Genomic DNA, 11,768 nt, shown 5'->3' on the forward strand with positions numbered 1-11,768 from the left:
CAAGGCAGGCAGATCAGCTGAGGTCAGGAGATTGAGACCAGCCTAACATGGCGAAACCTTGTCTCTACTAAAAATACAAAAATTAGCTGGGCATGGTGGTGAGCACCTGTAATGCCAGCTACTTGGGAGGCTGAGGCAGGAGAATAACTTGAACTTGAGAGGCAGAGGTTGCAGTGAGCCAGGATCGCGTCATTGCACTCCAGCCTGGGCGACAAGAGCAAAACTCTGTCTCAACAAACAAATAAAAAAACACATCTCTTTGTTTTAGTTTCTAGGAGGTTTCCACAACTTTATTTTCCAAGCTATTAAATTAAAAAAAAAAAAAAAAAACTCTCTTCTTATTTCATTGACTGTGTTATCTTTCTCATGATATTCATTTATATATTTTTAAAAATTATTCTAGGTCCTGCATTGTCCCTTTCAAATTCCTCAGTTTTTAGTTGCTTTTGTATCTTTGACTGTACTTTTCATTTGTTCTCTTTCATTTTTGAGCATCCTCAAATATCTAATGGTTCTTTGTTTTATAAATGTACTAAAATGTGTGAGAGACTGGTAAAAGTACTAGCCATAGGGAAATCTATAACCTTAGCTGGAAATTAGGGAAACAAAATAGAGGGATTGACTGTTTGTTAGAAATAAAAATATTTCATAGTCTATGTGATCGTTCACTTAGAAAATCCAAAAGAATCTGCAGCAGAGTGATGTCACTAGAGATAAGGTCAGTGTACAAAAATCAACTGCATTTGTATAAGCTAGCAATACTTAAGATAGAATTTGGTGAAGACATCATTTACAGTAATATTTTTTTAAAGCCATCAGATACCTAGAAATTACTTCTGACAGACCTGCAAAGACTCCACACAAGAAAAACTATAAAACCAAAATATCACTGTGAAAAATTTTAAAAGATCATAGCAGATGGCATAGTGTACTATGTTTATGGTTTGAAACAATATTGTTCAGGTGGCAATCCTTCCCAAATTTATCTATAGATTTAATAAAATCCCAATAATGCTTGGGGGAGGGAGTAAACAGGGAGGACTGAATTTATTTGAAATATAGAGAGGCAAAAATAGCTAAAACCGTTTTAAAGCGGAAGAGCAATGTTAGAAGACTAGACCACTAGATAGCAGGACTTGCTGTAGAGTTCTGTACTTAAAACAGTGATATTAGCACAACGCTAGACAAATAGACCAATGGGACAGAGTGTCCAGAAATAAATCCAAAAATATAGAACTACCTAGTTGATGAAAATGATGTCATTGCAATGTGGTAAGGAAATGATTGTCTTTTCAATAAGTGGTATGGGAGCAGTTGGATATCCATGTTAAAGGAGAACATAGAATATTGGTCCTAGCCAGGCGCGGTGGCTCAACGCCTGTAATCCCAGCACTTTGGGAGGCTGAGGCGGGTGGATCACGAGGTCAAGAGATCGAGACCATCCTGGTCAACATGGTGAAACCCCGTCTCTACTAAAACTAAAAAAAATTAGCTGGGCATGGTGGCGCGTGCCTGTAATCCCAGCTACTCAGGAGGCTGAGGCAGGAGAATTGCCTGAACCCAGGAGGCGGAGGTTACGGTGAGCCGAGATCGCGCCATTGCACTCCAGCCTGGGTAACAAGAGCGAAAATCTGTCTCAAAAAAAAAAAAAAAAAAAAAAAGAAACCTTCCAGAAGATAGCATATCTTCCTGTCCTTGGTAGGCAAAGGCAGGATACAAAAAACAGAATACAAAAAGCACTAATCCTAAAGAAAGACTGATACGTTGGGCTGCATTAATAGGTCTATCATCAAAATACACCATTAAGAGAGTCAGAAGGGCAACCCACAGAGTTTGCAATACCGTACATCTATCTGACAAATTATATTGAGAGTATAAATAACTCCTATGTAGTAATAAAAAGATGATCCAATTACAAAATAGGCAAATAATACCTGTGTCACAAAAGGATGTATTCAAACAATAAACAAATGTAGAAGTGTTCAATGTTATTAGTCATCCAAAAATGCAAATTGAAATAATCTCATACCACTACATACATCAGAATGGCTACAGCAAATAATAAATCCTAAAAACTAAACCCCCAATATCATATGCTATTGCCAGGGGTGTACTTGGCATAACTACTTTAGGAAACTCTGTTAGTACCTACTAAAGCTAATCATCTGTTTGTCATAGGACCCAGCAACTTCATTCCTCTGCACCTATTCACCATAAATGCACACATATATCACCAAAAGGCACGTACAACTATGTTTGTAGTAGCATTCTGTTATATTAGCCCTAAACCATAAATAATGCAAACGTCTACCAATAACAGAATGGATTTTTTATTTTTATTTTTTTTGAGATGGAGTCTCACTCTGTTGCCCAGGCTGGGGTGCAGTAGTTTGAACATGGCTCACTGCAACCTTGAATCCCTGGGTTCCAGCAATCCTCCCACCTCAGCCTCCTGAGTAGCTGGACCTACAGCAGGTACCACCATGCTCAGCTAATTTAAACAAAACTTTTTTTGTAGAGATGGCCCACTTTCCCTGCTAAGGTGACACAGGTAAGTGGTGACACTCCTGCAGTGATACTGCTAGGGTCTGCAGTCTTAACCCTGCTGCCCGGGGATCCTCCCCTTCCAGCTGCACATGGGAACCACCTGGGGTGTGCAGAACCATCCACGTCTGGGGTCCCTCCTGAGTGGATCTGACTGACCAGGTTTGGAGGGTTGCCTGGCCATCTGTATATACATGTATATATTTCTTTTTTGGGGATGGAGTCTTACTCTGTCGCCAGGCTGGAGTGCAGTGGTGTGATCTTGGCTCACTGCAACCTCCACCTCCTGGGTTCAAGCAATTCTCCTGCCTCAGCCTTCCAAGTAGCTAGGATTACAGGTGTGCACCACCACACCCAGCTAATTTTTGTATTTTTAGTAGAGACAGGGGGGTTAGCCATGTTGGCCAGGATGGTCTTGATCTCCTGACCTGTGATCAGGTGATCTGCCCGCCCTGGCCTCCCAAAGTGTTGGGACTACATGCATGAGCCACCCACTGAGCCCAGCCCCATCTGTATATTTTTTAAAAGTTTTCAGGTAACAATATCAGTCAGCCAGGATTGAGAATTATTTTGTTTTCCAGGAGTAATTGATTTCTTAGAAGTAGCCAACTCACCCCCTCACCCATCTCAACAAACCCCAGAGGGTCTTAGGGTATGATTTGATACCTTTAAATTGAAATGTTGCTGTGGGTCATGCCTTTGCCACCTGATGAGCCTGCTTGGAAATTATTGTACCTGCCATTTTTATTTCCACAAATTAACACTAGATGGCAAACTACACACGGGGAATCATTAAGCATTTCCATTTCTGAAACACTTTATTTTTCCTTCGAATAACCTCTTTAGCCAATATTTGAGTTTAATAATATAGTATTAAAACCAAGGGAATTCTTCATCAATTGAATTATTCCGGCTCGTGGGTTAACTCACATTCCCTTCAGCAGAGCCATAGGCGCCCTGTATACACTATGGCCTGGATTCCAGTTGTCTTAAAGGCTCAGCTGTTAAAAAATGTTTATTAATCATAACATAGAAAATAAAATACTTCTTTTTTATCACACCTGCGAACACTTTTCCACCAATAGGTGTCAATACTCCTTGTTAAACAATGGACTCACTAATAAAAACGTTTACCTGCCTACCTTTTTGGGGAGCTTGTATCTCCAGGGATACAGGCAGGGGGCGCTTATGTACTACTATATGCCCACTTTCCTGTTCCTTCTCAGAAACGGCTTGGGTGATGAAGTAATGGAGGTGGGGTATGTGAGAAACAGTATGAGAGAAGTATACATTACTATGTTGAGGAACAATGTAATAACATTGTCATTGATTTAGTCCCTCATAACTGGTAAAAAACCTTCATATCCCTGACCTCAGAGTGGCAGCAGCTCATCCAGCTACCTCAGAGTTGGCAACATCACTCATCTGCCTTACACATACAGGTGGGGTGTGGGGGATTTGTTTTATTTTTAAATACTTTATGTATGTGTGTATGAATGAATGAATGAGTGTTTTGCCCTGTTACTCAGGCTAGATGCAGTGGTGCCATCATAGCTCACTAATCTCAAATTCGTAGACTCAGTTGGCCTATTGACCTTCTCCACTCAGCCTCCCAAATAGCTGGGACCTCAGACACGTGCCACAACACCGGGCTAATTTTTAATTTTTTTTTTTTTTTGTAGAGACTGGGTATTGCTGTGCTCCCCAGGCTGATCTCAAACTTCTAGTCTCAAATGATCCTCCTGCCTCAGCCTGAAAAGTCCTGGGTTTACAGGCACGAGCCACCACACCTGGCCAGGTGTGAGGGATGTAGAGTTTCAAGTAATCCTTCTAAATGCAAATATATGATCACCAACCTAATGGTTTCTCAGTTTTCTTGGGATAAAGTCTGAATTCCTTAATTTGGATTAGAAGGCCATTCATGATCTGGTTCCCCCTCCTTATCTCTCAGACTTTTCACCTCCAGCCTCACATTCTCATGTAGAGGTAGGATTGGATTTTTTTCAGCTTCTGCAGCATGCTTTCTTCTAGCTTATGAACCTCCACAAGCTGGCTCATTTTGCTCTATTTTTAGTAAGACTCTCTCCTACCTTCCCCTTTGAACCCCATTTTAACTCAGGCTTAACCTACCTTCACATGTTTAATATCTATTTACATATTACCCACATGTTTGGTTTTAGCTTACTTTTAACTTCCTCCAAGAATCCTATGACCACTGAAGTGTGGCTATATTTCCTCTCCTGAGTGCTCTGCATTTCTTCATCCAGACAGCTTATCTGCTGTATTATAACTGCCTCCTGTAGGTAAAGATGGTCCTGTGAACACCATGGGGAATGGAGGCACTTCTTTGCTCATTCTTGTATTCTCAACTTACGGTGCAGTGCCTGGTTAACAGCAAGCCCTCTATAAATATTTGTTAAGTACTTGAGGTGTCAATATCTAATGATGCCTCTCTTATGCCATCTTGTACCCAGGTTTGAGAGCCATAATTTATGCATGCCTACAAATAATAGATTGTCTAGAACCACCCCAAATTTCCCAGAAAAGCTAAAGACCAGACCACATAGCACTTGGTTTGGTTTTTTTTTAAGCCAAACTATGAAGAACCCCAAAGTCTTGCAGATTCACTTCAGATTCAAAGTGACAGATATGAGATATGAAAAATATAATAAAATTTCTGTCTGTTCTACGAAATCAAAATGAATGTAACTTCAGTGATCATGTAAAATTCAGGTATATTGAGAACTTCACCATATTGAGAACTTATTAGGGGCGTCTAATCTTTTGGCTTCCCTGGGCCACATTGGAATAAGAATTGTCTTGGGCCACATGTAACATACACTAATATATATTAATGATAGCTGATGAGCTTAAAAACAATAGTAAAAAAAGGCTTAATGTAAAAGTCTATCTTGAACGTTATTGTTTATTGTAAGCAACAGCCCATGACCTCTGAAACTCATCTCTGTTTGTTCCTTATATCTTAAAGATTCTCTTTGTCACTTCCTGGAAGAAAATCCTATGTGATTTTAATATCAAAAATAACTGTTGTTGTCTTGAGTGATTCCTTTGTTATCATCTGAGAGATCAGTGGGAACTTGATGAAATTATAAGTTCCAGCATCTCATCTCAGATTTATAGAATTTGAGGTTCTTTAAGTGGGGACCTCAGTGATTCTAGTTTTATAAATTCTTCAGGAAATTTTAATGTACACAAAGATTGGAAATCCCTCGTATAGAGAGGAATTATGTAATTGACTAGGGTTCTCTTCAAATTTGGCCACTAGAAAGCTTAGAGGCGAATTTGTGATTCACTGGTAGCAGATGTGTAGAGCATTATGATTTTTAGTAATTTCCCTGTCTGTTGTGGGTTTACCTTTGGTTTGTTTTTATTTCTATTTTCATTTCGCTTCTAATTTAAGTTCTTGTCATATGACATATCCACATAAGCCATCTTAAGTCCTTTTTGGAACATGGCAAGAAACAAGCAGGTAGATAGCCAGGCAAATAGAAAAATAGTTTATTACACTAAACTTCTGTAGAGAACAAAGTATTCTTGGCAACTGATGCAGAGTAAACACCCTTGGCAAATCTGGAGAGGGCCAAGTGTGTGTGGGTGTGTCTGTATGTGTGGGTGTGTGCATGTATTGTGTGTATGTATTGTGTGTATGTATGTGTTTGTGTAGGTAGGTGAGAGGAAGTCGTGCATGTGAATTAGAAAACTATTGCGTTTGTATTTGAATTAGAAAACTATTGTGTTTGTTGACCAGTGAATGACTTTTTACTTTTCCATCAAAAAGTAACTGTTGGCTGGGTGTGGTGGCTCCTGCCTGTAATGCCAGAGCTTTAGGAGGCTGAGGCAGAGGGTCACTTGAGGCCAGGATTTTGAGACCAGCCTGGGCAACACAGCAAGACCCCATCTATATGAAATTTTAAAATTTAGATGAGTGTGGCAGCATGCACCTGTAGTCCTAGCTAAGGAGGCTGAGGAGGGAAGGTAGCTTGAGCCCAGGAGTTGGAGGTTACAGTGACTTATATGGCACCACTGTACTTCAGCCTGGGTGAGAGTGAGACGCTGTCTCTTAAAAAAACAAACAACTGCACTTCCTTGTTGCTCTTCATTCAATTAATGATACATGTACTTGCTAGAAAGCTCATGTGAAACAATCATGTGGATAGCAGGACAAATCCTTATCCTCTTTTGTACCCTTTCTTGGTAGGCCACAAGCCTTTCCACCTTAGGCGTCTTTGTTACCTACTAGCTAATCACTACGAAGGCATTCATTTATCACAGCATTAGAGACTAAGTCTGAGAATTCCTGGGGGCGAGGACCTCCCCTAGATTGTTTTGGTGTGTTTCCGTAAGGGGAAATTCACTTTCCATTTTTCTGTCTGTACTACAACCACCCTGCCTGTGAGAATCACCATAAATGGGGTTGAGCCTGAGAATCACACTGTTCACGGCGGAGGGTGTTCAGGTTCTTGGCATCTTGAATAAAGAATTGAACAAAACCCACAAACAAAGCAAGGAAAGAATGGAGGGTTTTAGTTGAAAATGAAAGTACACTCTACAGTATGGGAACAGGCCTGAGTATAAGGGCTCAAAGGCTCTGTTAAAATGGGGAGCTTAAATATCCCCGAGAGGATTCCCTTGGTTACTTGGGGTACACCCCATGTAAATGGACAGGATGAAGTAAAGGTACAAAGTCATTTATGGTGTCTGCTCTATAGACAGGGTATTTCCTATTACAGCTGAAGTGTGAATTGGCCTTATATTCCCTCCCTCCAGACCCTATATTCCTGCCTCAATACCACACAGAGAGACTGTCTGATTTAGCTGAGAAGTGGTCACGTGTTACGGCCAGGCCAGGTAAACCAGATCTTCTTATCTTGTATTACTCTCCCCAGTCATTCCCATGAAGAAGCTCCAGTGAGATCAAAATTTGAGACCTCTCAGCTAACCTCAGGGAGACATTAGGGAATGTAGCCAGATGCCACTTTCTGCCTGAGGAATTCAGGATTGAAAAGGCTGGATGTCACTGCATTTGCTGGGTTTGCACTTTTCTGGATACCTGGTTGTAACATGGTTCGGTGTTTTCCAGAACACTGTCGGCTGGGCTTCATACCAAGAAGAGCTTTGGAATAATTGGGTAAGAGTTGGCCTATTATGGTCCAGCTGAAATTCTAGAGCCTGATTAATTTAATGGGGGAATATCCTTTAGTTATCACAGTGCTTGTCAAACTGCTCCTAAATTCGGAGATAAGCATTAAACAAAGGGAACCACCTAAAGACAAGCTCCTTCAATTCAACCAAGCACCGTTTTTTGGAGGTATGGGCAGGGCACTGCAGGGGTCTGGAGGTGGGGAGGCTGAGTGCTCTCTCTCTCTGGATAATAATATTTAATAAGAGCAGCATTTAGTGATAAGCTGGCAGTTAATATACATGATTTAATTTAATTAGCTATAATACCAAGAAGAAGAATATAAGGAAAGTTTGATGGAACAAAACAAATAATGTGCTATAAAGATTTGGAGGTGCCAGTGTGGTGACTCATACCTGTAATCCCAGCACTTGGGAAGTGGAGGTAGGAGGATTGATTGAGCCCAGGTTAAATTAAAACATGTATATTAACTGCCAGGTTATCACTAAATGCTGCTCTTATTAAATATTATTATCCAGAGAGAGAGAGCACTCAGCCTCCCCACCTCCAGACCCCTGCAGTGCCCTGCCCATACCTCTGGAAAACAGGTGCTCAGAACCTTTGTTGAACTGAAGGATCTTGTCTTTAGATGAGTCCCTTTGCTTAATACTTATCTTAGAATTTAGAAGCAGTTTGACAAGCACTGTGCTGACTGACGGAGCACTAAAGGATACTCCCCAACTATATTAATCAGGCTCTAAGGATTCAGCTGGAAAAAAATAGCCCAATTCTTACCCAATTATTATAAAGCTGCTCTTGGTATGGTGAAGCCCAGCCGACAGTGTTCCAGAACACACGGAACCAGGTGTTTGAGACTAGCCTGGACAACCTACGGAGACAATAGTTCTACAAATAATTTTAAAAACTAGCCAGGTGTGGTGGTATGTGCCTGTGGTCCCAGCTATTCAGGACGCTAAGCAGGAGCATTGCCTGAGCCTGGGAGGTAGAGGCTGCACTGAGCTATGATCTTACCACTGCACTCCAGACTGGGCAACAGAGTGAGACCCTGTCTCAAAACAAAATAAAACAAAGATTTGTGAGGAAAACTCTCGGGAGGAATTGGAAATTCTCCATGGAAAAGTTTGCTTTTGAATCTAAGGCCATAAAGAATGGATGAAGTCTGGAAAGCTGGAGGTGGGACAGGTATACCATGAAGAGGAAACACCAGGAGAAAACCCTGGGAGATGGGGAAGGACTGGTTAGTTTAGGGAAAGGTAAGAACTCCGATTTAAGGAGCATGCAGCATAAGTCCTTGGAAGGGACCCTGTTGTGCAGGGTCTTGGATGCCAGCTGGGCTGAGGAGTTTCCCTCTAATTTGCCAAGGGTCAAGGCTGTTGAGCAGGTGGAGAGATTGACAGCAGCTATCCCACAGGACTTAGACTGTTGAGTAGCAGCATGCAGACAGGAGTGTATTTGGAAATGACTAAAGCCAGTTAAAAGACTTATGGTAGTCCGAGAAAGAATGAGTGAGGGAAACCTGGCTGTAGGCAGCAGAAACTCACAGGATAAGGACAGATCCAAAACTCTTGGTAGAGATATCGTCCATGGGATTTTGGCAAAGATTAGGGAGACAGTGACACAGGAGCAGATTTGGAGATGAGTTGTTCTTTTTGGGGCATGCTGAGCTTCAAGCAAAAATAGGAAGTCCAAGTCGAGATGTCTAGAGGATAACTGGAATCAGCACCTGAGTTTGAGAGGGGAGAATTAGGAAGATTGAGGTTTTCTGCTGAGGTGAAAGGTGACACTATGGGAAAAGAGGTGATTGCAGAAATGCAAAAGGATAAGATCAGAGGTAAAAGATCCTCTTTAGGGGATCTTGTTAGTGTGGATCCATCCTCTTGAAGAAAGGCTTGTCCAGGAAGTTGTTATGTATAAAATAACAATAGTGACTGAGGCCAGGCACAGGGGCTCATGCCTGTCATCCCAGCACTTTGGGAGGCGGAGGCGGGCAGATCACTTGAGGTCAGGAGTTCAAGACCAGGCTGGCCAAATGGTGAAACCCCGTCTCTACTAAAAACACAAAAAATTAGCTGAGCGTGGTGATAGGTGTCTGTAATCCCAGCTACTTAGCTAGAGGCTGAGACAGGAGAATTGCTTGAATCAGGAGATGGAAATGCAATAAGCTGAGATCCTGCCACTGCACTCCAGCCTGGGTGACAGAGTGAGATTCTGTCTCAAAAAAATAAAGTGACTAAAAGCATTTAAACCCACTAGGAACTGATATCTTGACCTAGATGTTGGTTATCAACTAAGAGCACAATTTGACCATGAAGAAAACAATCAGATGACATGAAGGAAGAGCTGCAAGAAATCAATTGGCAAATTTATCTTTCAAAACTCCTTGTACAGAAAAGACAACAGGAGAGGAGAGCCTTCCCTCTGATTTTAATAAAGTTTGGATAACAGGCTAGGCCTCCTGATTTATGATATTTGGGATCACCCTATTTGGCTTTATTTTTATAATTCTTGTCCTAAAATAATCTCTGTTCTGTTTCCTCCTTTTGGTTTTACTGTGTCTGTTGTAACAGGAGCAGGCATAGATAATTCCCCTTTAAAATATAAACCTAAGTAACAGGTTGAGAGAGATCCACCATAAAACTGACTCTTGCACCTGGTAATTTTTCCTGCTTGTTTCAGCACTGGAAGTTGATCCTACATTTTTACCTAGTGATTACCGGGGCGGGGCTTACAACCTGAACAAACATTTATTCTAGCCAGAAAACACTTCAAATGGCAAGTTTCAATATTTACTAATCTGCTATTAGCTTAAGCCAGTATACTTCTAATGACTTTCAAACATATAAAGAAAGGTTAATAAATCTGAATGATAGCTATCATACTCTTAAGTCACTAGGTTAGTGGCAAATAATGGTATAGACCATATAATAGAAGAAATAACTACTATAAAATAAATAACAAAATATTACCATGGAAATGAACCCATTTATACTGGCATGAGAGTCTACTCACAGCAGGTTTCTCAGCAAGTCAAAGGGCAGCTCCATTCTGTCCAGCTCCACTCTCCAGCCTGAAAGAATGAACGGCTCTTTCAGGGGAATACATTCCTCCATGGGTGAAGGCACTCTGGAGTCTCCCTGTTTTCTCTAGTGGTAAAACTCAGGAGAATTGGCAAAGGAGAATCTGTTTAAAGATTTTTAAATCTTCTGCAGAATCAGATCTTGTTCATTTTAGACTCATTTTCTTTGCCTACTCTTTAAAAAAGTAGAACCAACATAGCTCTGAAATAATTCAGTTGAGCCATCCAGGAAGGGGTTGCTTCCTGTTTTCTGGACACTTATGCAGGCAGTAGAGATATTGGTGAGAAAGGCTTTGGTGTCAATTAATCCAGAATTCAACTTTCTGCTCATTTATTTCATTACGCTTAAGTCATTTAACCAGGGGTTTCTGGAGAATCCAGTGGCAGGTTTCAGGACCCAGGGTTATGGTGATGAACAAGTAGACACAGTCCCTGTTCTCAGGGAGCATACATTTTAGTTGCAAAGGACAGACAATTTTAAAAATACCATAGTAGGCTTGGCATAGTGGCTTGAGCCTGTGATTCCAGCACTATGGGAGGCTGAGGAGGGCGAGTCACCTGAGGTTAAGAGTTCAAGACCAGCCTGACCAACAGGGAGAAACCCCATTTCTACTAAAAATACAAAATTAGCCGGGCGTGGTGGCACACAACTGTAATCCCAGCTGCTTGGGAGACTGAGGCAGGAGGATCGCTTGAATGGGGAGGTGGAGGTTGTGGTGAGCCAAGATCGGGGTGCCATTGTGCTCCAGCCTGGGTGACACAGCAAGACTCCCTCTCAAAATAAATAAATAAATAAATAAATAAATAACAATAATAATAAACATAAACACAAGGCCACAAGGCTTAGATTTTCTGTGTGATCTTTGACAAGTGTCTTAGTGCCTCAGTTTTCTTTCCTTCTGTCTTTCTTCCCTTACCTTCCCTTTCCTCCCCTTCCTTCCCCTCCCTCCCTCCCTCATTTCTTTTTCTTTCTTTCTCTCCCTTCCT

General features: G+C 41.3%; 1 long non-coding RNA gene across 1 annotated transcript in view; it reads left to right on the forward strand.

Moving 5' to 3' along the window:
- Window positions 1-3,033: 3,033 nt before the first annotated feature.
- The window catches only part of LOC116531565, a 12,527-nt gene continuing 3,792 nt past the window's right edge, over window positions 3,034-11,768 (forward strand). The window contains exons 1-2 of the long non-coding RNA XR_004260480.1: window positions 3,034-3,986; window positions 7,333-7,413. This is a non-coding gene — a long non-coding RNA (uncharacterized LOC116531565). The remainder of the gene's footprint in view (window positions 3,987-7,332; window positions 7,414-11,768) is intronic.

This window comes from Sapajus apella, unplaced genomic scaffold (genome assembly GCF_009761245.1).
Source record: "Sapajus apella isolate SASKATOON/1434 unplaced genomic scaffold, GSC_monkey_1.0 scaffold3, whole genome shotgun sequence".
NCBI lineage: Eukaryota > Metazoa > Chordata > Mammalia > Primates > Cebidae > Sapajus > Sapajus apella.